Consider the following 25075-nt stretch of genomic DNA (forward strand, 5'->3'; position numbering starts at 1 on the left):
CCAGTATAGGACCACGTCTGGGAGAAATTTCGAGTCAATCGGTCCAAAGACCTGGAAGCTATTGAAAAAATCGGCCGACGTTTTCATGAAAAAGGCCATTTTTTTCATTAAAATATTCACCAAAAATACAAATTCCACCGGAATCCAACCAAAACCGGCGAGCCTCATTCCACCAGTGAGGAGGACATGCGTGTGCAATTTCGAGTCAATCGGTCAAAAGACGACCGTAACCCTAATCCTAGCCCCATAACCCTAACCCTAGCCCCATAACCCTAACCCTAACCCTAGCCTCAGCCTTAAGCCAGCCTCATGAAACATTGTCCCTCTCACTAAAATATTCGCCAAAAATACAAATTTCACCCGAATCCAATGGGGACTGCTGTGTCTCGTTCAGCCAGTATAGGACCACGTCTGGGAGAAATTTCGAGTCAATCGGTCCAAAGACCTGGAAGCTATTGAAAAAATCGGCCGACGTTTTCATGAAAAAGGCCATTTTTTCTTTAAAAATATTCGCCAAAAATACAAATTTCACCCGAATCCAATGGGGACTGCTGTGTCTCGTTCAGCCAGTATAGGACCACGTCTGGGAGAAATTTCGAGTCAATCGGTCCAAAGACCTGGAAGCTATTGAAAGAATCGGCCGACGTTTTCATGAAAAAGGCAATTTTTTCTTTAAAATATTCACCAAAAATACAAATTCCACCGGATTCCAACCAAAACCTGCGAGCCTCATCCCACCAGTGATGAGGACATGCGTGCGCAATTTCGAGTCAATCGGTCAAAAGACGACCGTAACCCTAACCCTAGCCCCGTAACCCTAACCCTAGCCCCATAACCCTAACCCTAACCCTAACCCTAGCCTCAGCCTTAAGCCAGCCTCATGAAACATTGTCCCTCTCACTAAAATATTCGCCAAAAATACAAATTTCACCCGAATCCAATGGGGACTGCTGTGTCTCGTTCAGCCAGTATAGGACCACGTCTGGGAGAAATTTCGAGTCAATCGGTCCAAAGACCTGGAAGCTATTGAAAAAATCGGCCGACGTTTTCATGAAAAAGGCCATTTTTTTCTTTAAAATATTCACCAAAAATACAAATTCCACCGGAATCCAACCAAAACCGGCGAGCCTCATTCCACCAGTGAGGAGGACATGCGTGTGCAATTTCGAGTCAATCGGTCAAAAGACGACCGTAACCCTAACCCTAGCCCCATAACCCTAACCCTAGCCCCATAACCCTAACCCTAGCCTCAGCCTTAAGCCAGCCTCATGAAACATTGTCCCTCTCACTAAAATATTCGCCAAAAATACAAATTTCACCCGAATCCAATGGGGACTGCTGTGTCTCGTTCAGCCAGTATAGGACCACGTCTGGGAGAAATTTCGAGTCAATCGGTCCAAAGACCTGGAAGCTATTGAAAAAATCGGCCGACGTTTTCATGAAAAAGGACATTTTTTCTTTAAAATATTCGCCAAAAATACAAATTTCACCCGAATCCAATGGGGACTGCTGTGTCTCGTTCAGCCAGTATAGGACCACGTCTGGGAGAAATTTCGAGTCAATCGGTCCAAAGACCTGGAAGCTATTGAAAAAATCGGCCGACGTTTTCATGAAAAAGGCCATTTTTTCTTTAAAAATATTCGCCAAAAATACAAATTTCACCCGAATCCAATGGGGACTGCTGTGTCTCGTTCAGCCAGTATAGGACCACGTCTGGGAGAAATTTCGAGTCAATCGGTCCAAAGACCTGGAAGCTATTGAAAAAATCGGCCGACGTTTTCATGAAAAAGGCCATTTTTTCTTTAAAAATATTCGCCAAAAATACAAATTTCACCCGAATCCAATGGGGACTGCTGTGTCTCGTTCAGCCAGTATAGGACCACGTCTGGGAGAAATTTCGAGTCAATCGGTCCAAAGACCTGGAAGCTATTGAAAAAATCGGCCGACGTTTTCATGAAAAAGGCAATTTTTTCTTTAAAATATTCACCAAAAATACAAATTCCACCGGATTCCAACCAAAACCTGCGAGCCTCATCCCACCAGTGATGAGGACATGCGTGCGCAATTTCGAGTCAATCGGTCAAAAGACGACCGTAACCCTAACCCTAGCCCCGTAACCCTAACCCTAGCCCCATAACCCTAACCCTAACCCTAACCCTAGCCTCAGCCTTAAGCCAGCCTCATGAAACATTGTCCCTCTCACTAAAATATTCGCCAAAAATACAAATTTCACCCGAATCCAATGGGGACTGCTGTGTCTCGTTCAGCCAGTATAGGACCACGTCTGGGAGAAATTTCGAGTCAATCGGTCCAAAGACCTGGAAGCTATTGAAAAAATCGGCCGACGTTTTCATGAAAAAGGCCATTTTTTTCTTTAAAATATTCACCAAAAATACAAATTCCACCGGAATCCAACCAAAACCGGCGAGCCTCATTCCACCAGTGAGGAGGACATGCGTGTGCAATTTCGAGTCAATCGGTCAAAAGACGACCGTAACCCTAACCCTAGCCCCATAACCCTAACCCTAGCCCCATAACCCTAACCCTAGCCTCAGCCTTAAGCCAGCCTCATGAAACATTGTCCCTCTCACTAAAATATTCGCCAAAAATACAAATTTCACCCGAATCCAATGGGGACTGCTGTGTCTCGTTCAGCCAGTATAGGACCACGTCTGGGAGAAATTTCGAGTCAATCGGTCCAAAGACCTGGAAGCTATTGAAAAAATCGGCCGACGTTTTCATGAAAAAGGCCATTTTTTCTTTAAAAATATTCGCCAAAAATACAAATTTCACCCGAATCCAATGGGGACTGCTGTGTCTCGTTCAGCCAGTATAGGACCACGTCTGGGAGAAATTTCGAGTCAATCGGTCCAAAGACCTGGAAGCTATTGAAAAAATCGGCCGACGTTTTCATGAAAAAGGCAATTTTTTCTTTAAAATATTCACCAAAAATACAAATTCCACCGGATTCCAACCAAAACCTGCGAGCCTCATCCCACCAGTGATGAGGACATGCGTGCGCAATTTCGAGTCAATCGGTCAAAAGACGACCGTAACCCTAACCCTAGCCCCGTAACCCTAACCCTAGCCCCATAACCCTAACCCTAACCCTAACCCTAGCCTCAGCCTTAAGCCAGCCTCATGAAACATTGTCCCTCTCACTAAAATATTCGCCAAAAATACAAATTTCACCCGAATCCAATGGGGACTGCTGTGTCTCGTTCAGCCAGTATAGGACCACGTCTGGGAGAAATTTCGAGTCAATCGGTCCAAAGACCTGGAAGCTATTGAAAAAATCGGCCGACGTTTTCATGAAAAAGGCCATTTTTTTCTTTAAAATATTCACCAAAAATACAAATTCCACCGGAATCCAACCAAAACCGGCGAGCCTCATTCCACCAGTGAGGAGGACATGCGTGTGCAATTTCGAGTCAATCGGTCAAAAGACGACCGTAACCCTAACCCTAGCCCCATAACCCTAACCCTAGCCCCATAACCCTAACCCTAGCCTCAGCCTTAAGCCAGCCTCATGAAACATTGTCCCTCTCACTAAAATATTCGCCAAAAATACAAATTTCACCCGAATCCAATGGGGACTGCTGTGTCTCGTTCAGCCAGTATAGGACCACGTCTGGGAGAAATTTCGAGTCAATCGGTCCAAAGACCTGGAAGCTATTGAAAAAATCGGCCGACGTTTTCATGAAAAAGGCCATTTTTTCTTTAAAAATATTAGCCAAAAATACAAATTTCACCCGAATCCAATGGGGACTGCTGTGTCTCGTTCAGCCAGTATAGGACCACGTCTGGGAGAAATTTCGAGTCAATCGGTCCAAAGACCTGGAAGCTATTGAAAAAATCGGCCGACGTTTTCATGAAAAAGGCCATTTTTTTCTTTAAAATATTCACCAAAAATACAAATTCCACCGGAATCCAACCAAAACCGGCGAGCCTCATTCCACCAGTGAGGAGGACATGCGTGTGCAATTTCGAGTCAATCGGTCAAAAGACGACCGTAACCCTAACCCTAGCCCCATAACCCTAACCCTAGCCCCATAACCCTAACCCTAGCCTCAGCCTTAAGCCAGCCTCATGAAACATTGTCCCTCTCACTAAAATATTGGCAAAAAATACAAATTTCACCCGAATCCAATGGGGACTGCTGTGTCTCGTTCAGCCAGTATAGGACCACGTCTGGGAGAAATTTCGAGTCAATCGGTCCAAAGACCTGGAAGCTATTGAAAAAATCGGCCGACGTTTTCATGAAAAAGGCCATTTTTTCTTTAAAATATTCGCCAAAAATACAAATTTCACCCGAATCCAATGGGGACTGCTGTGTCTCGTTCAGCCAGTATAGGACCACGTCTTGGAGAAATTTTGAGTCAATCGGTCCAAAGACCTGGAAGCTATTGAAAAAATCGGCCGACGTTTTCATGAAAAAGGCCATTTTTTCTTTAAAAATATTCGCCAAAAATACAAATTTCACCCGAATCCAATGGGGACTGCTGTGTCTCGTTCAGCCAGTATAGGACCACGTCTGTGAGAAATTTCGAGTCAATCGGTCCAAAGACCTGGAAGCTATTGAAAAAATCGGCCGACGTTTTCATGAAAAAGGTCATTTTTTCTTTAAAATATTCGCCAAAAATACAAATTTCACCCGAATCCAATGGGGACTGCTGTGTCTCGTTCAGCCAGTATAGGACCACGTCTGGGAGAAATTTCGAGTCAATCGGTCCAAAGACCTGGAAGCTATTGAAAAAATCGACCGACGTTTTCATGAAAAAGGCCTTTTTTTTTTTTTTTAAATATTCACCAAAAATACAAATTCCACCGGAATCCAACCAAAACCGGCAAGCCTCATTCCACCAGTGAGGAGGACATGCGTGTGCAATTTCGAGTCAATCGGTCAAAAGACGACCGTAACCCTAACCCTAGCCCCATAACCCTAACCCTAGCCCCATAACCCTAACCCTAGCCCCATAACCCTAACCCTAGCCTCAGCCTTAAGCCAGCCTCATGAAACATTGTCCCTCTCACTAAAATATTCGCCAAAAATACAAATTTCACCCGAATCCAATGGGGACTGCTGTGTCTCGTTCAGCCAGTATAGGACCACATCTGGGAGAAATTTCGAGTCAATCGGTCCAAAGACCTGGAAGCTATTGAAAAAATCGGCCGACGTTTTCATGAAAAAGGCCTTTTTTTTTTTTTTTAAATATTCGCCAAAAATACAAATTTCACCCGAATCCAATGGGGACTGCTGTGTCTCGTTCAGCCAGTATAGGACCACGTCTGGGAGAAATTTCGAGTCAATCGGTCCAAAGACCTGGAAGCTATTGAAAAAATCGGCCGACGTTTTCATGAAAAAGGCCATGTTTTCTTTAAAATATTCGCCAAAAATACAAATTCCACCGGAATCCAACCAAAACCGGCGAGCCTCATTCCACCAGTGAGGAGGACATGCGTGTGCAATTTCGAGTCAATCGGTCAAAAGACGACCGTAACCCTAACCCTAGCCCCATAACCCTAACCCTAGCCCCATAACCCTAACCCTAGCCTCAGCCTTAAGCCAGCCTCATGAAACATTGTCCCTCTCACTAAAATATTCGCCAAAAATACAAATTTCACCCGAATCCAATGGGGACTGCTGTGTCTCGTTCAGCCAGTATAGGACCACGTCTGGGAGAAATTTCGAGTCAATCGGTCCAAAGACCTGGAAGCTATTGAAAAAATCGGCCGACGTTTTCATGAAAAAGGCCATTTTTTCTTTAAAATATTCGCCAAAAATACAAATTTCACCCGAATCCAATGGGGACTGCTGTGTCTCGTTCAGCCAGTATAGGACCACGTCTTGGAGAAATTTTGAGTCAATCGGTCCAAAGACCTGGAAGCTATTGAAAAAATCGGCCGACGTTTTCATGAAAAAGGCCATTTTTTCTTTAAAAATATTCGCCAAAAATACAAATTTCACCCGAATCCAATGGGGACTGCTGTGTCTCGTTCAGCCAGTATAGGACCACGTCTGGGAGAAATTTCGAGTCAATCGGTCCAAAGACCTGGAAGCTATTGAAAAAATCGGCCGACGTTTTCATGAAAAAGGCCTTTTTTTTTTTTTTTAAATATTCACCAAAAATACAAATTCCACCGGAATCCAACCAAAACCGGCAAGCCTCATTCCACCAGTGAGGAGGACATGCGTGTGCAATTTCGAGTCAATCGGTCAAAAGACGACCGTAACCCTAACCCTAGCCCCATAACCCTAACCCTATAACCCTAACCCTAACCCTAGCCTCAGCCTTAAGCCAGCCTCATGAAACATTGTCCCTCTCACTAAAATATTCGCCAAAAATACAAATTTCACCCGAATCCAATGGGGACTGCTGTGTCTCGTTCAGCCAGTATAGGACCACGTCTTGGAGAAATTTTGAGTCAATCGGTCCAAAGACCTGGAAGCTATTGAAAAAATCGGCCGACGTTTTCATGAAAAAGGCCATTTTTTCTTTAAAAATATTCGCCAAAAATACAAATTTCACCCGAATCCAATGGGGACTGCTGTGTCTCGTTCAGCCAGTATAGGACCACGTCTGGGAGAAATTTCGAGTCAATCGGTCCAAAGACCTGGAAGCTATTGAAAAAATCGGCCGACGTTTTCATGAAAAAGGCCATTTTTTTCTTTAAAATATTCACCAAAAATACAAATTCCACCGGAATCCAACCAAAACCGGCGAGCCTCATTCCACCAGTGAGGAGGACATGCGTGTGCAATTTCGAGTCAATCGGTCAAAAGACGACCGTAACCCTAACCCTAGCCCCATAACCCTAACCCTATAACCCTAACCCTAACCCTAGCCTCAGCCTTAAGCCAGCCTCATGAAACATTGTCCCTCTCACTAAAATATTCGCCAAAAATACAAATTTCACCCGAATCCAATGGGGACTGCTGTGTCTCGTTCAGCCAGTATAGGACCACGTCTGGGAGAAATTTTGAGTCAATCGGTCCAAAGACCTGGAAGCTATTGAAAAAATCGGCCGACGTTTTCATGAAAAAGGCCATTTTTTTCTTTAAAATATTCACCAAAAATACAAATTCCACCGGAATCCAACCAAAACCGGCGAGCCTCATTCCACCAGTGAGGAGGACATGCGTGTGCAATTTCGAGTCAATCGGTCAAAAGACGACCGTAACCCTAACCCTAGCCCCATAACCCTAACCCTAGCCCCATAACCCTAACCCTAGCCTCAGCCTTAAGCCAGCCTCATGAAACATTGTCCCGCTCACTAAAATATTCGCCAAAAATACAAATTTCACCCGAATCCAATGGGGACTGCTGTGTCTCGTTCAGCCAGTATAGGACCACGTCTGGGAGAAATTTCGAGTCAATCGGTCCAAAGACCTGGAAGCTATTGAAAAAATCGGCCGACGTTTTCATGAAAAAGGTCATTTTTTCTTTAAAATATTCGCCAAAAATACAAATTTCACCCGAATCCAATGGGGACTGCTGTGTCTCGTTCAGCCAGTATAGGACCATGTCTGGGAGAAATTTCGAGTCAATCGGTCCAAAGACCTGGAAGCTATTGAAAAAATCGGCCGACGTTTTCATGAAAAAGGCCATTTTTTTTTTTTTAAATATTCACCAAAAATACAAATTCCACCGGAATCCAACCAAAACCGGCAAGCCTCATTCCACCAGTGAGGAGGACATGCGTGTGCAATTTCGAGTCAATCGGTCAAAAGACGACCGTAACCCTAACCCTAGCCCCATAACCCTAGCCCTAGCCCCATAACCCTAACCCTAGCCTCAGCCTTAAGCCAGCCTCATGAAACATTGTCCCTCTCACTAAAATATTCGCCAAAAATACAAATTTCACCCGAATCCAATGGGGACTGCTGTGTCTCGTTCAGCCAGTATAGGACCACGTCTGTGAGAAATTTCGAGTCAATCGGTCCAAAGACCTGGAAGCTATTGAAAAAATCGGCCGACGTTTTCATGAAAAAGGCCATGTTTTCTTTAAAATATTCGCCAAAAATACAAATTTCACCCGAATCCAATGGGGACTGCTGTGTCTCGTTCAGCCAGTATAGGACCACGTCTGGGAGAAATTTCGAGTCAATCGGTCCAAAGACCTGGAAGCTATTGAAAAAATCGGCCGACGTTTTCATGAAAAAGGCCATTTTTTTCTTTAAAATATTCACCAAAAACACAAATTCCACCGGAATCCAACCAAAACCGGCGAGCCTCATTCCACCAGTGAGGAGGACATGCGTGTGCAATTTCGAGTCAATCGGTCAAAAGACGACCGTAACCCTAACCCTAGCCCCATAACCCTAACCCTAGCCCCATAACCCTAACCCTAACCCTAGCCTCAGCCTTAAGCCAGCCTCATGAAACATTGTCCCTCTCACTAAAATATTCGCCAAAAATACAAATTTCACCCGAATCCAATGGGGACTGCTGTGTCTCGTTCAGCCAGTATAGGACCACGTCTGGGAGAAATTTCGAGTCAATCGGTCCAAAGACCTGGAAGCTATTGAAAAAATCGGCCGACGTTTTCATGAAAAAGGCCATTTTTTCTTTAAAATATTCGCCAAAAATACAAATTTCACCCGAATCCAATGGGGACTGCTGTGTCTCGTTCAGCCAGTATAGGACCACGTCTGGGAGAAATTTCGAGTCAATCGGTCCAAAGACCTGGAAGCTATTGAAAAAATCGGCCGACGTTTTCATGAAAAAGGCCATTTTTTTCTTTAAAATATTCACCAAAAATACAAATTCCACCGGAATCCAACCAAAACCGGCGAGCCTCATTCCACCAGTGAGGAGGACATGCGTGTGCAATTTCGAGTCAATCGGTCAAAAGACGACCGTAACCCTAGCCCTAGCCCCATAACCCTAACCCTAACCCTAACCCTAGCCTCAGCCTTAAGCCAGCCTCATGAAACATTGTCCCTCTCACTAAAATATTCGCCAAAAATACAAATTTCACCCGAATCCAATGGGGACTGCTGTGTCTCGTTCAGCCAGTATAGGACCACGTCTGGGAGAAATTTCGAGTCAATCGGTCCAAAGACCTGGAAGCTATTGAAAAAATCGGCCGACGTTTTCATGAAAAAGGCCATTTTTTCTTTAAAATATTCGCCAAAAATACAAATTTCACCCGAATCCAATGGGGACTGCTGTGTCTCGTTCAGCCAGTATAGGACCACGTCTGGGAGAAATTTCGAGTCAATCGGTCCAAAGACCTGGAAGCTATTGAAAAAATCGGCCGACGTTTTCATGAAAAAGGCCATGTTTTCTTTAAAATATTCGCCAAAAATACAAATTTCACCCGAATCCAATGGGGACTGCTGTGTCTCGTTCAGCCAGTATAGGACCACGTCTGGGAGAAATTTCGAGTCAATCGGTCCAAAGACCTGGAAGCTATTGAAAAAATCGGCCGACGTTTTCATGAAAAAGCCCATTTTTTTCTTTAAAATATTCACCAAAAATACAAATTCCACCGGAATCCAACCAAAACCGGCGAGCCTCATTCCACCAGTGAGGAGGACATGCGTGTGCAATTTCGAGTCAATCGGTCAAAAGACGACCGTAACCCTAACCCTAGCCCCATAACCCTAACCCTAGCCCCATAACCCTAACCCTAACCCTAACCCTAGCCTCAGCCTTAAGCCAGCCTCATGAAACATTGTCCCTCTCACTAAAATATTCGCCAACAATACAAATTTCACCCGAATCCAATGGGGACTGCTGTGTCTCGTTCAGCCAGTATAGGACCACGTCTGGGAGAAATTTCGAGTCAATCGGTCCAAAGACCTGGAAGCTATTGAAAAAATCGGCCGACGTTTTCATGAAAAAGGCCATTTTTTCTTTAAAATATTCGCCAAAAATACAAATTTCACCCGAATCCAATGGGGACTGCTGTGTCTCGTTCAGCCAGTATAGGACCACGTCTGGGAGAAATTTCGAGTCAATCGGTCCAAAGACCTGGAAGCTATTGAAAAAATCGGCCGACGTTTTCATGAAAAAGGCCATGTTTTCTTTAAAATATTCGCCAAAAATACAAATTTCACCCGAATCCAATGGGGACTGCTGTGTCTCGTTCAGCCAGTATAGGACCACGTCTGGGAGAAATTTCGAGTCAATCGGTCCAAAGACCTGGAAGCTATTGAAAAAATCGGCCGACGTTTTCATGAAAAAGCCCATTTTTTTCTTTAAAATATTCACCAAAAATACAAATTCCACCGGAATCCAACCAAAACCGGCGAGCCTCATTCCACCAGTGAGGAGGACATGCGTGTGCAATTTCGAGTCAATCGGTCAAAAGACGACCGTAACCCTAACCCTAGCCCCATAACCCTAACCCTAGCCCCATAACCCTAACCCTAACCCTAACCCTAGCCTCAGCCTTAAGCCAGCCTCATGAAACATTGTCCCTCTCACTAAAATATTCGCCAAAAATACAAATTTCACCCGAATCCAATGGGGACTGCTGTGTCTCGTTCAGCCAGTATAGGACCACGTCTGGGAGAAATTTCGAGTCAATCGGTCCAAAGACCTGGAAGCTATTGAAAAAATCGGCCGACGTTTTCATGAAAAAGGCCATTTTTTCTTTAAAATATTCGCCAAAAATACAAATTTCACCCGAATCCAATGGGGACTGCTGTGTCTCGTTCAGCCAGTATAGGACCACGTCTGGGAGAAATTTCGAGTCAATCGGTCCAAAGACCTGGAAGCTATTGAAAAAATCGGCCGACGTTTTCATGAAAAAGCCCATTTTTTTCTTTAAAATATTCACCAAAAATACAAATTCCACCGGAATCCAACCAAAACCGGCGAGCCTCATTCCACCAGTGAGGAGGACATGCGTGTGCAATTTCGAGTCAATCGGTCAAAAGACGACCGTAACCCTAACCCTAGCCCCATAACCCTAACCCTAGCCCCATAACCCTAACCCTAGCCTCAGCCTTAAGCCAGCCTAATGAAACATTGTCCCTCTCACTAAAATATTCGCCAAAAATACAAATTTCACCCGAATCCAATGGGGACTGCTGTGTCTCGTTCAGCCAGTATAGGACCACGTCTTGGAGAAATTTTGAGTCAATCGGTCCAAAGACCTGGAAGCTATTGAAAAAATCGGCCGACGTTTTCATGAAAAAGGCCATTTTTTCTTTAAAAATATTCGCCAAAAATACAAATTTCACCCGAATCCAATGGGGACTGCTGTGTCTCGTTCAGCCAGTATAGGACCACGTCTGGGAGAAATTTCGAGTCAATCGGTCCAAACACCTGGAAGCTATTGAAAAAATCTGCCGACGTTTTCATGAAAAAGGTCATTTTTTCTTTAAAATATTCGCCAAAAATACTAATTTCACCCGAATCCAATGGGGACTGCTGTGTCTCGTTCAGCCAGTATAGGACCACGTCTGGGAGAAATTTCGAGTCAATCGGTCCAAAGACCTGGAAGCTATTGAAAAAATCGGCCGACGTTTTCATGAAAAAGGCCTTTTTTTTTTTTTTTAAATATTCACCAAAAATACAAATTCCACCGGAATCCAACCAAAACCGGCAAGCCTCATTCCACCAGTGAGGAGGACATGCGTGTGCAATTTCGAGTCAATCGGTCAAAAGACGACCGTAACCCTAACCCTAGCCCCATAACCCTAACCCTAGCCCCATAACCCTAACCCTAACCCTAGCCTCAGCCTTAAGCCAGCCTCATGAAACATTGTCCCTCTCACTAAAATATTCGCCAAAAATACAAATTTCACCCGAATCCAATGGGGACTGCTGTGTCTCGTTCAGCCAGTATAGGACCACGTCTGGGAGAAATTTCGAGTCAATCGGTCCAAAGACCTGGAAGCTATTGAAAAAATCGGCCGACGTTTTCATGAAAAAGGCCATTTTTTTCTTTAAAATATTCACCAAAAACACAAATTCCACCGGAATCCAACCAAAACCGGCGAGCCTCATTCCACCAGTGAGGAGGACATGCGTGTGCAATTTCGAGTCAATCGGTCAAAAGACGACCGTAACCCTAACCCTAGCCCCATAACCCTAACCCTAGCCCCATAACCCTAACCCTAACCCTAGCCTCAGCCTTAAGCCAGCCTCATGAAACATTGTCCCTCTCACTAAAATATTCGCCAAAAATACAAATTTCACCCGAATCCAATGGGGACTGCTGTGTCTCGTTCAGCCAGTATAGGACCACGTCTGGGAGAAATTTCGAGTCAATCGGTCCAAAGACCTGGAAGCTATTGAAAAAATCGGCCGACGTTTTCATGAAAAAGGCCATTTTTTCTTTAAAATATTCGCCAAAAATACAAATTTCACCCGAATCCAATGGGGACTGCTGTGTCTCGTTCAGCCAGTATAGGACCACGTCTGGGAGAAATTTCGAGTCAATCGGTCCAAAGACCTGGAAGCTATTGAAAAAATCGGCCGACGTTTTCATGAAAAAGGCCATTTTTTTCTTTAAAATATTCACCAAAAATACAAATTCCACCGGAATCCAACCAAAACCGGCGAGCCTCATTCCACCAGTGAGGAGGACATGCGTGTGCAATTTCGAGTCAATCGGTCAAAAGACGACCGTAACCCTAGCCCTAGCCCCATAACCCTAACCCTAACCCTAACCCTAGCCTCAGCCTTAAGCCAGCCTCATGAAACATTGTCCCTCTCACTAAAATATTCGCCAAAAATACAAATTTCACCCGAATCCAATGGGGACTGCTGTGTCTCGTTCAGCCAGTATAGGACCACGTCTGGGAGAAATTTCGAGTCAATCGGTCCAAAGACCTGGAAGCTATTGAAAAAATCGGCCGACGTTTTCATGAAAAAGGCCATTTTTTCTTTAAAATATTCGCCAAAAATACAAATTTCACCCGAATCCAATGGGGACTGCTGTGTCTCGTTCAGCCAGTATAGGACCACGTCTGGGAGAAATTTCGAGTCAATCGGTCCAAAGACCTGGAAGCTATTGAAAAAATCGGCCGACGTTTTCATGAAAAAGGCCATTTTTTCTTTAAAATATTCGCCAAAAATACAAATTTCACCCGAATCCAATGGGGACTGCTGTGTCTCGTTCAGCCAGTATAGGACCACGTCTGGGAGAAATTTCGAGTCAATCGGTCCAAAGACCTGGAAGCTATTGAAAAAATCGGCCGACGTTTTCATGAAAAAGGCCATGTTTTCTTTAAAATATTCGCCAAAAATACTAATTTCACCCGAATCCAATGGGGACTGCTGTGTCTCGTTCAGCCAGTATAGGACCACGTCTGGGAGAAATTTCGAGTCAATCGGTCCAAAGACCTGGAAGCTATTGAAAAAATCGGCCGACGTTTTCATGAAAAAGCCCATTTTTTTCTTTAAAATATTCACCAAAAATACAAATTCCACCGGAATCCAACCAAAACCGGCGAGCCTCATTCCACCAGTGAGGAGGACATGCGTGTGCAATTTCGAGTCAATCGGTCAAAAGACGACCGTAACCCTAACCCTAGCCCCATAACCCTAACCCTAGCCCCATAACCCTAACCCTAACCCTAACCCTAGCCTCAGCCTTAAGCCAGCCTCATGAAACATTGTCCCTCTCACTAAAATATTCGCCAAAAATACAAATTTCACCCGAATCCAATGGGGACTGCTGTGTCTCGTTCAGCCAGTATAGGACCACGTCTGGGAGAAATTTCGAGTCAATCGGTCCAAAGACCTGGAAGCTATTGAAAAAATCGGCCGACGTTTTCATGAAAAAGGCCATTTTTTCTTTAAAATATTCGCCAAAAATACAAATTTCACCCGAATCCAATGGGGACTGCTGTGTCTCGTTCAGCCAGTATAGGACCACGTCTGGGAGAAATTTCGAGTCAATCGGTCCAAAGACCTGGAAGCTATTGAAAAAATCGGCCGACGTTTTCATGAAAAAGGCCATTTTTTTCTTTAAAATATTCACCAAAAATACAAATTCCACCGGAATCCAACCAAAACCGGCGAGCCTCATTCCACCAGTGAGGAGGACATGCGTGTGCAATTTCGAGTCAATCGGTCAAAAGACGACCGTAACCCTAACCCTAGCCCCATAACCCTAACCCTAGCCCCATAACCCTAACCCTAGCCTCAGCCTTAAGCCAGCCTAATGAAACATTGTCCCTCTCACTAAAATATTCGCCAAAAATACAAATTTCACCCGAATCCAATGGGGACTGCTGTGTCTCGTTCAGCCAGTATAGGACCACGTCTGGGAGAAATTTCGAGTCAATCGGTCCAAAGACCTGGAAGCTATTGAAAAAATCGGCCGACGTTTTCATGAAAAAGGCCATTTTTTCTTTAAAATATTCGCCAAAAATACAAATTTCACCCGAATCCAATGGGGACTGCTGTGTCTCGTTCAGCCAGTATAGGACCACGTCTTGGAGAAATTTTGAGTCAATCGGTCCAAAGACCTGGAAGCTATTGAAAAAATCGGCCGACGTTTTCATGAAAAAGGCCATTTTTTCTTTAAAAATATTCGCCAAAAATACAAATTTCACCCGAATCCAATGGGGACTGCTGTGTCTCGTTCAGCCAGTATAGGACCACGTCTGGGAGAAATTTCGAGTCAATCGGTCCAAACACCTGGAAGCTATTGAAAAAATCGGCCGACGTTTTCATGAAAAAGGCCATGTTTTCTTTAAAATATTCGCCAAAAATACAAATTTCACCCGAATCCAATGGGGACTGCTGTGTCTCGTTCAGCCAGTATAGGACCACGTCTGGGAGAAATTTCGAGTCAATCGGTCCAAAGACCTGGAAGCTATTGAAAAAATCGGCCGACGTTTTCATGAAAAAGGCCATTTTTTTCTTTAAAATATTCACCAAAAACACAAATTCCACCGGAATCCAACCAAAACCGGCGAGCCTCATTCCACCAGTGAGGAGGACATGCGTGTGCAATTTCGAGTCAATCGGTCAAAAGACGACTGTAACCCTAACCCTAGCCCCATAACCCTAACCCTAGCCCCATAACCCTAACCCTAACCCTAACCCTAGCCTCAGCCTTAAGCCAGCCTCATGAAACATTGTCCCTCTCACTAAAATATTCGCCAAAAATACAAATTTCACCCGAATCCAATGGGGACTGCTGTGTCTCGTTCAGCCAGTATAGGACCACGTCTGGGAGAAATTTCGAGTCAATCGGTGCAAAGACCTGGAAGCTATTGAAAAAATCGGCCGACGTTTTCATGAAAAAGGCCATTTTTTCTTTAAAATATTCGCCAAAAATACAAATTTCACCCGAATCCAATGGGGACTGCTGTGTCTCGTTCAGCCAGTATAGGACCACGTCTGGGAGAAATTTCGAGTCAATTGGTGCAAAGACCTGGAAGCTATTGAAAAAATCGGCCGACGTTTTCATGAAAAAGGCCATTTTTTCTTTAAAATATTCGCCAAAAATACAAATTTCACCCGAATCCAATGGGGACTGCTGTGTCTCGTTCAGCCAGTATAGGACCACGTCTGGGAGAAATTTCGAGTCAATCGGTCCAAAGACCTGGAAGCTATTGAAAAAATCGGCCGACGTTTTCATGAAAAAGGCCATTTTTTTCTTTAAAATATTCACCAAAAATACAAATTCCACCGGAATCCAACCAAAACCGGCGAGCCTCATTCCACCAGTGAGGAGGACATGCGTGTGCAATTTCGAGTCAATCGGTCAAAAGACGACCGTAACCCTAACCCTAGCCCCATAACCCTAACCCTAGCCCCATAACCCTAACCCTAGCCTCAGCCTTAAGCCAGCCTAATGAAACATTGTCCCTCTCACTAAAATATTCGCCAAAAATACAAATTTCACCCGAATCCAATGGGGACTGCTGTGTCTCGTTCAGCCAGTATAGGACCACGTCTGGGAGAAATTTCGAGTCAATCGGTCCAAAGACCTGGAAGCTATTGAAAAAATCGGCCGACGTTTTCATGAAAAAGGCCATTTTTTCTTTAAAATATTCGCCAAAAATACAAATTTCACCCGAATCCAATGGGGACTGCTGTGTCTCGTTCAGCCAGTATAGGACCACGTCTTGGAGAAATTTTGAGTCAATCGGTCCAAAGACCTGGAAGCTATTGAAAAAATCGGCCGACGTTTTCATGAAAAAGGCCATTTTTTCTTTAAAAATATTCGCCAAAAATACAAATTTCACCCGAATCCAATGGGGACTGCTGTGTCTCGTTCAGCCAGTATAGGACCACGTCTGGGAGAAATTTCGAGTCAATCGGTCCAAACACCTGGAAGCTATTGAAAAAATCGGCCGACGTTTTCATGAAAAAGGCCATGTTTTCTTTAAAATATTCGCCAAAAATACAAATTTCACCCGAATCCAATGGGGACTGCTGTGTCTCGTTCAGCCAGTATAGGACCACGTCTGGGAGAAATTTCGAGTCAATCGGTCCAAAGACCTGGAAGCTATTGAAAAAATCGGCCGACGTTTTCATGAAAAAGGCCATTTTTTTCTTTAAAATATTCACCAAAAACACAAATTCCACCGGAATCCAACCAAAACCGGCGAGCCTCATTCCACCAGTGAGGAGGACATGCGTGTGCAATTTCGAGTCAATCGGTCAAAAGACGACTGTAACCCTAACCCTAGCCCCATAACCCTAACCCTAGCCCCATAACCCTAACCCTAACCCTAACCCTAGCCTCAGCCTTAAGCCAGCCTCATGAAACATTGTCCCTCTCACTAAAATATTCGCCAAAAATACAAATTTCACCCGAATCCAATGGGGACTGCTGTGTCTCGTTCAGCCAGTATAGGACCACGTCTGGGAGAAATTTCGAGTCAATCGGTCCAAAGACCTGGAAGCTATTGAAAAAATCGGCCGACGTTTTCATGAAAAAGGCCATTTTTTCTTTAAAATATTCGCCAAAAATACAAATTTCACCCGAATCCAATGGGGACTGCTGTGTCTCGTTCAGCCAGTATAGGACCACGTCTGGGAGAAATTTCGAGTCAATCGGTCCAAAGACCTGGAAGCTATTGAAAAAATCGGCCGACGTTTTCATGAAAAAGCCCATTTTTTTCTTTAAAATATTCACCAAAAATACAAATTCCACCGGAATCCAACCAAAACCGGCGAGCCTCATTCCACCAGTGAGGAGGACATGCGTGTGCAATTTCGAGTCAATCGGTCAAAAGACGACCGTAACCCTAACCCTAGCCCCATAACCCTAACCCTAGCCCCATAACCCTAACCCTAGCCTCAGCCTTAAGCCAGCCTAATGAAACATTGTCCCTCTCACTAAAATATTCGCCAAAAATACAAATTTCACCCGAATCCAATGGGGACTGCTGTGTCTCGTTCAGCCAGTATAGGACCACGTCTTAGAGAAATTTTGAGTCAATCGGTCCAAAGACCTGGAAGCTATTGAAAAAATCGGCCGACGTTTTCATGAAAAAGGCCATTTTTTCTTTAAAAATATTCGCCAAAAATACAAATTTCACCCGAATCCAATGGGGACTGCTGTGTCTCGTTCAGCCAGTATAGGACCACGTCTGGGAGAAATTTCGAGTCAATCGGTCCAAACACCTGGAAGCTATTGAAAAAATCGGCCGACGTTTTCATGAAAAAGGTCATTTTTTCTTTAAAATATTCGCCAAAAATACTAATTTCACCCGAATCCAATGGGGACTGCTGTGTCTCGTTCAGCCAGTATAGGACCACGTCTGGGAGAAATTTCGAGTCAATCGGTCCAAAGACCTGGAAGCTATTGAAAAAATCGGCCGACGTTTTCATGAAAAAGGCCATTTTTTTCATTAAAATATTCACCAAAAATACAAATTCCACCGGAATCCAACCAAAACCGGCGAGCCTCATTCCACCAGTGAGGAGGACATGCGTGTGCAATTTCGAGTCAATCGGTCAAAAGACGACCGTAACCCTAATCCTAGCCCCATAACCCTAACCCTAGCCCCATAACCCTAACCCTAACCCTAGCCTCAGCCTTAAGCCAGCCTCATGAAACATTGTCCCTCTCACTAAAATATTCGCCAAAAATACAAATTTCACCCGAATCCAATGGGGACTGCTGTGTCTCGTTCAGCCAGTATAGGACCACGTCTGGGAGAAATTTCGAGTCAATCGGTCCAAAGACCTGGAAGCTATTGAAAAAATCGTCCGACGTTTTCATGAAAAAGGTCATTTTTTTCTTTAAAATATTCACCAAAAATACAAATTCCACCGGAATCCAACCAAAACCGGCGAGCCTCATTCCACCAGTGAGGAGGTCATGCGTGTGCAATTTCGAGTCAATCGGTCAAAAGACGACCGCAACCCTAACCCTAGCCCCATAACCCTAACCCTAACCCTAACCCTAGCCTCAGCCTTAAGCCAGCCTCATGAAACATTGTCCCTCTCACTAAAATATTCGCCAACAATACAAATTTCACCCGAATCCAATGGGGACTGCTGTGTCTCGTTCAGCCAGTATAGGACCACGTCTGGGAGAAATTTCGAGTCAATCGGTCCAAAGACCTGGAAGCTATTGAAAAAATCGTCCGACGTTTTCATGAAAAAGGCCATTTTTTTCTTTAAAATATTCGCCAAAAATACAAATTCCACCCGAATCGAATGCGGACTGCTGTGTCTCGTTCAGCCAGTATAGGACCACATGTGGGAGAAATTTCGAGTCAATCGGTCCAAAGACCTGGAAGCTATTGAAAAAATCGGCCGACGTTTTCATGAAAAAGGCAATTTTTTTCTTTAAAATATTCGCCAAAAATACAAATTCCACCGGAATCCCATAAAAACTGCTGGCCTTTCTTCCGCCAGTATGGACAACATGTGTGTGCAATTTCGAGTCAATCGGTCAAAAGACGACCGTAACCCTAACCCTAGCCTCATAACCCTAACCCTAGCCCCACAACCCTAACCCTAACCCTAACCCTAGCCTCAGCCTTAAGCCGGCCTCATGAAACATTGTCCCTCTCACTAAAATATTCGCCAAAAATACAAATTCCACCCGAATCGAATGCGGACTGCTGTGTCTCGTTCAGCCAGTATAGGACCACATGTGGGAGAAATTTCGAGTCAATCGGTCCAAAGACCTGGAAGCTATTGAAAAAATCGGCCGACGTTTTCATGAAAAAGGCCATTTTTTTCTTTAAAATATTCGCCAAAAATACAAATTCCACCGGAATCCCATAAAAACTGCTGGCCTTTCTTCCGCCAGTATGGACAACATGTGTGTGCAATTTCGAGTCAATCGGTCAAAAGACGACCGTAACCCTAACCCTAGCCTCATAACCCTAACCCTAGCCCCACAACCCTAACCCTAACCCTAACCCTAGCCTCAGCCTTAAGCCGGCCTCATGAAACATTGTCCCTCTCACTAAAATATTCGCCAAAAATACAAATTCCACCCGAATCCAATGGGGACTGCTGTGTCTCGTTCAGCCAGTATAGGACCACGTCTGGGAGAAATTTCGAGTCAATCGGTGCAAAGACCTGGAAGCTATTGAAAAAATCGGCCGACGTTTTCATGAAAAAGGCCATTTTTTCTTTAAAATATTCGCCAAAAATACAAATTCCACCCGAATCCCATAAAAACTGCTGGCCTTTCTTCCGCCAGTATGGACAACATGTGTGTGCAATTTCGAGTCAATCGGTCAAAAGACGACCGTAACCCTAACCCTAGCCCCATAACCCTAACCCTAGCCCCATAACCCTAACCCTAACCCTAACCCTAGCCTCAGCCTTAAGCCAGCCTCATGAAACATTGTCCCTCTCACTAAAATATTCGCCAAAAATACAAATTTCACCCGAATCCAATGGGGACTGCTGTGTCTCGTTCAGCCAGTATAGGACCACGTCTGGGAGAAATTTCGAGTCAATCGGTGCAAAGACCTGGAAGCTATTGAAAAAATCGGCCGACGTTTTCATGAAAAAGGCCATTTTTTCTTTAAAATATTCGCCAAAAATACAAATTTCACCCGAATCCAATGGGGACTGCTGTGTCTCGTTCAGCCAGTATAGGACCACGTATGGGAGAAATTTCGAGTCAATCGGTCCAAAGACCTGGAAGCTATTGAAAAAATCGGCCGACGTTTTCATGAAAAAGGCCATGTTTTCTTTAAAATATTCGCCAAAAATACTAATTTCACCCGAATCCAATGGGGACTGCTGTGTCTCGTTCAGCCAGTATAGGACCACGTCTTGGAGAAATTTTGAGTCAATCGGTCCAAAGACCTGGAAGCTATTGAAAAAATCGGCCGACGTTTTCATGAAAAAGGCCATTTTTTCTTTAAAAATATTCGCCAAAAATACAAATTTCACCCGAATCCAATGGGGACTGCTGTGTCTCGTTCAGCCAGTATAGGACCACGTCTGGGAGAAATTTCGAGTCAATCGGTCCAAACACCTGGAAGCTATTGAAAAAATCGGCCGACGTTTTCATGAAAAAGGTCATTTTTTCTTTAAAATATTCGCCAAAAATACTAATTTCACCCGAATCCAATGGGGACTGCTGTGTCTCGTTCAGCCAGTATAGGACCACGTCTGGGAGAAATTTCGAGTCAATCGGTCCAAAGACCTGGAAGCTATTGAAAAAATCGGCCGACGTTTTCATGAAAAAGGCCTTTTTTTTTTTTTTTTAAATATTCACCAAAAATACAAATTCCACCGGAATCCAACCAAAACCGGCAAGCCTCATTCCACCAGTGAGGAGGACATGCGTGTGCAATTTCGAGTCAATCGGTCAAAAGACGACCGTAACCCTAACCCTAGCCCCATAACCCTAACCCTAGCCCCATAACCCTAACCCTAACCCTAGCCTCAGCCTTAAGCCAGCCTCATGAAACATTGTCCCTCTCACTAAAATATTCGCCAAAAATACAAATTTCACCCGAATCCAATGGGGACTGCTGTGTCTCGTTCAGCCAGTATAGGACCACGTCTGGGAGAAATTTCGAGTCAATCGGTCCAAAGACCTGGAAGCTATTGAAAAAATCGGCCGACGTTTTCATGAAAAAGGCCATTTTTTTCATTAAAATATTCACCAAAAATACAAATTCCACCGGAATCCAACCAAAACCGGCGAGCCTCATTCCACCAGTGAGGAGGACATGCGTGTGCAATTTCGAGTCAATCGGTCAAAAGACGACCGTAACCCTAATCCTAGCCCCATAACCCTAACCCTAGCCCCATAACCCTAACCCTAACCCTAGCCTCAGCCTTAAGCCAGCCTCATGAAACATTGTCCCTCTCACTAAAATATTCGCCAAAAATACAAATTTCACCCGAATCCAATGGGGACTGCTGTGTCTCGTTCAGCCAGTATAGGACCACGTCTGGGAGAAATTTCGAGTCAATCGGTCCAAAGACCTGGAAGCTATTGAAAAAATCGGCCGACGTTTTCATGAAAAAGGCCATTTTTTCTTTAAAATATTCGCCAAAAATACAAATTTCACCCGAATCCAATGGGGACTGCTGTGTCTCGTTCAGCCAGTATAGGACCACGTCTTGGAGAAATTTTGAGTCAATCGGTCCAAAGACCTGGAAGCTATTGAAAAAATCGGCCGACGTTTTCATGAAAAAGGCCATTTTTTCTTTAAAAATATTCGCCAAAAATACAAATTTCACCCGAATCCAATGGGGACTGCTGTGTCTCGTTCAGCCAGTATAGGACCACGTCTGGGAGAAATTTCGAGTCAATCGGTCCAAAGACCTGGAAGCTATTGAAAAAATCGTCCGACGTTTTCATGAAAAAGGTCATTTTTTTCTTTAAAATATTCACCAAAAATACAAATTCCACCGGAATCCAACCAAAACCGGCGAGCCTCATTCCACCAGTGAGGAGGTCATGCGTGTGCAATTTCGAGTCAATCGGTCAAAAGACGACCGCAACCCTAACCCTAGCCCCATAACCCTAACCCTAACCCTAACCCTAGCCTCAGCCTTAAGCCAGCCTCATGAAACATTGTCCCTCTCACTAAAATATTCGCCAACAATACAAATTTCACCCGAATCCAATGGGGACTGCTGTGTCTCGTTCAGCCAGTATAGGACCACGTCTGGGAGAAATTTCGAGTCAATCGGTCCAAAGACCTGGAAGCTATTGAAAAAATCGTCCGACGTTTTCATGAAAAAGGCCATTTTTTTCTTTAAAATATTCGCCAAAAATACAAATTCCACCCGAATCGAATGCGGACTGCTGTGTCTCGTTCAGCCAGTATAGGACCACATGTGGGAGAAATTTCGAGTCAATCGGTCCAAAGACCTGGAAGCTATTGAAAAAATCGGCCGACGTTTTCATGAAAAAGGCAATTTTTTTCTTTAAAATATTCGCCAAAAATACAAATTCCACCGGAATCCCATAAAAACTGCTGGCCTTTCTTCCGCCAGTATGGACAACATGTGTGTGCAATTTCGAGTCAATCGGTCAAAAGACGACCGTAACCCTAACCCTAGCCTCATAACCCTAACCCTAGCCCCACAACCCTAACCCTAACCCTAACCCTAGCCTCAGCCTTAAGCCGGCCTCATGAAACATTGTCCCTCTCACTAAAATATTCGCCAAAAATACAAATTCCACCCGAATCGAATGCGGACTGCTGTGTCTCGTTCAGCCAGTATAGGACCACATGTGGGAGAAATTTCGAGTCAATCGGTCCAAAGACCTGGAAGCTATTGAAAAAATCGGCCGACGTTTTCATGAAAAAGGCCATTTTTTTCTTTAAAATATTCGCCAAAAATACAAATTCCACCGGAATCCCATAAAAACTGCTGGCCTTTCTTCCGCCAGTATGGACAACATGTGTGTGCAATTTCGAGTCAATCGGTCAAAAGACGACCGTAACCCTAACCCTAGCCTCATAACCCTAACCCTAGCCCCACAACCCTAACCCTAACCCTAACCCTAGCCTCAGCCTTAAGCCGGCCTCATGAAACATTGTCCCTCTCACTAAAATATTCGCCAAAAATACAAATTCCACCCGAATCGAATGCGGACTGCTGTGTCTCGTTCAGCCAGTATAGGACCACATGTGGGAGAAATTTCGAGTCAATCGGTCCAAAGACCTGGAAGCTATTGAAAAAATTGGCAGACGTTTTCATGAAAAAGGCCATTTTTTTCTTTAAAATATTCGCCAAAAATACAAATTCCACCCGAATCCCATAAAAACTGCTGGCCTTTCTTCCGCCAGTATGGACAACATGTGTGTGCAATTTCGAGTCAATCGGTCAAAAGACGACCGTAACCCTAACCCTAGCCCCATAACCCTAACCCTAGCCCCATAACCCTAACCCTAACCCTAACCCTAGCCTCAGCCTTAAGCCAGCCTCATGAAACATTGTCCCTCTCACTAAAATATTCGCCAAAAATACAAATTTCACCCGAATCCAATGGGGACTGCTGTGTCTCGTTCAGCCAGTATAGGACCACGTCTGGGAGAAATTTCGAGTCAATCGGTGCAAAGACCTGGAAGCTATTGAAAAAATCGGCCGACGTTTTCATGAAAAAGGCCATTTTTTCTTTAAAATATTCGCCAAAAATACAAATTCCACCCGAATCCCATAAAAACTGCTGGCCTTTCTTCCGCCAGTATGGACAACATGTGTGTGCAATTTCGAGTCAATCGGTCAAAAGACGACCGTAACCCTAACCCTAGCCCCATAACCCTAACCCTAGCCCCATAACCCTAACCCTAACCCTAACCCTAGCCTCAGCCTTAAGCCAGCCTCATGAAACATTGTCCCTCTCACTAAAATATTCGCCAAAAATACAAATTTCACCCGAATCCAATGGGGACTGCTGTGTCTCGTTCAGCCAGTATAGGACCACGTCTGGGAGAAATTTCGAGTCAATCGGTGCAAAGACCTGGAAGCTATTGAAAAAATCGGCCGACGTTTTCATGAAAAAGGCCATTTTTTCTTTAAAATATTCGCCAAAAATACAAATTTCACCCGAATCCAATAGGGACTGCTGTGTCTCGTTCAGCCAGTATAGGACCACGTCTGGGAGAAATTTCGAGTCAATCGGTCCAAAGACCTGGAAGCTATTGAAAAAATCGGCCGACGTTTTCATGAAAAAGGCCATTTTTTCTTTAAAATATTCGCCAAAAATACAAATTTCACCCGAATCCAATGGGGACTGCTGTGTCTCGTTCAGCCAGTATAGGACCACGTCTTGGAGAAATTTTGAGTCAATCGGTCCAAAGACCTGGAAGCTATTGAAAAAATCGGCCGACGTTTTCATGAAAAAGGCCATTTTTTCTTTAAAAATATTCGCCAAAAATACAAATTTCACCCGAATCCAATGGGGACTGCTGTGTCTCGTTCAGCCAGTATAGGACCACGTCTGGGAGAAATTTCGAGTCAATCGGTCCAAACACCTGGAAGCTATTGAAAAAATCGGCCGACGTTTTCATGAAAAAGGTCATTTTTTCTTTAAAATATTCGCCAAAAATACTAATTTCACCCGAATCCAATGGGGACTGCTGTGTCTCGTTCAGCCAGTATAGGACCACGTCTGGGAGAAATTTCGAGTCAATCGGTCCAAAGACCTGGAAGCTATTGAAAAAATCGGCCGACGTTTTCATGAAAAAGGCCTTTTTTTTTTTTTTTTAAATATTCACCAAAAATACAAATTCCACCGGAATCCAACCAAAACCGGCAAGCCTCATTCCACCAGTGAGGAGGACATGCGTGTGCAATTTCGAGTCAATCGGTCAAAAGACGACCGTAACCCTAACCCTAGCCCCATAACCCTAACCCTAGCCCCATAACCCTAACCCTAACCCTAGCCTCAGCCTTAAGCCAGCCTCATGAAACATTGTCCCTCTCACTAAAATATTCGCCAAAAATACAAATTTCACCCGAATCCAATGGGGACTGCTGTGTCTCGTTCAGCCAGTATAGGACCACGTCTGGGAGAAATTTCGAGTCAATCGGTCCAAAGACCTGGAAGCTATTGAAAAAATCGGCCGACGTTTTCATGAAAAAGGCCATTTTTTTCATTAAAATATTCACCAAAAATACAAATTCCACCGGAATCCAACCAAAACCGGCGAGCCTCATTCCACCAGTGAGGAGGACATGCGTGTGCAATTTCG

Source organism: Pagrus pagrus (genome assembly GCF_965226575.1).
Source record: "Pagrus pagrus genome assembly, chromosome: 14".
NCBI classification, from domain to species: Eukaryota; Metazoa; Chordata; class Actinopteri; order Spariformes; family Sparidae; genus Pagrus; species Pagrus pagrus.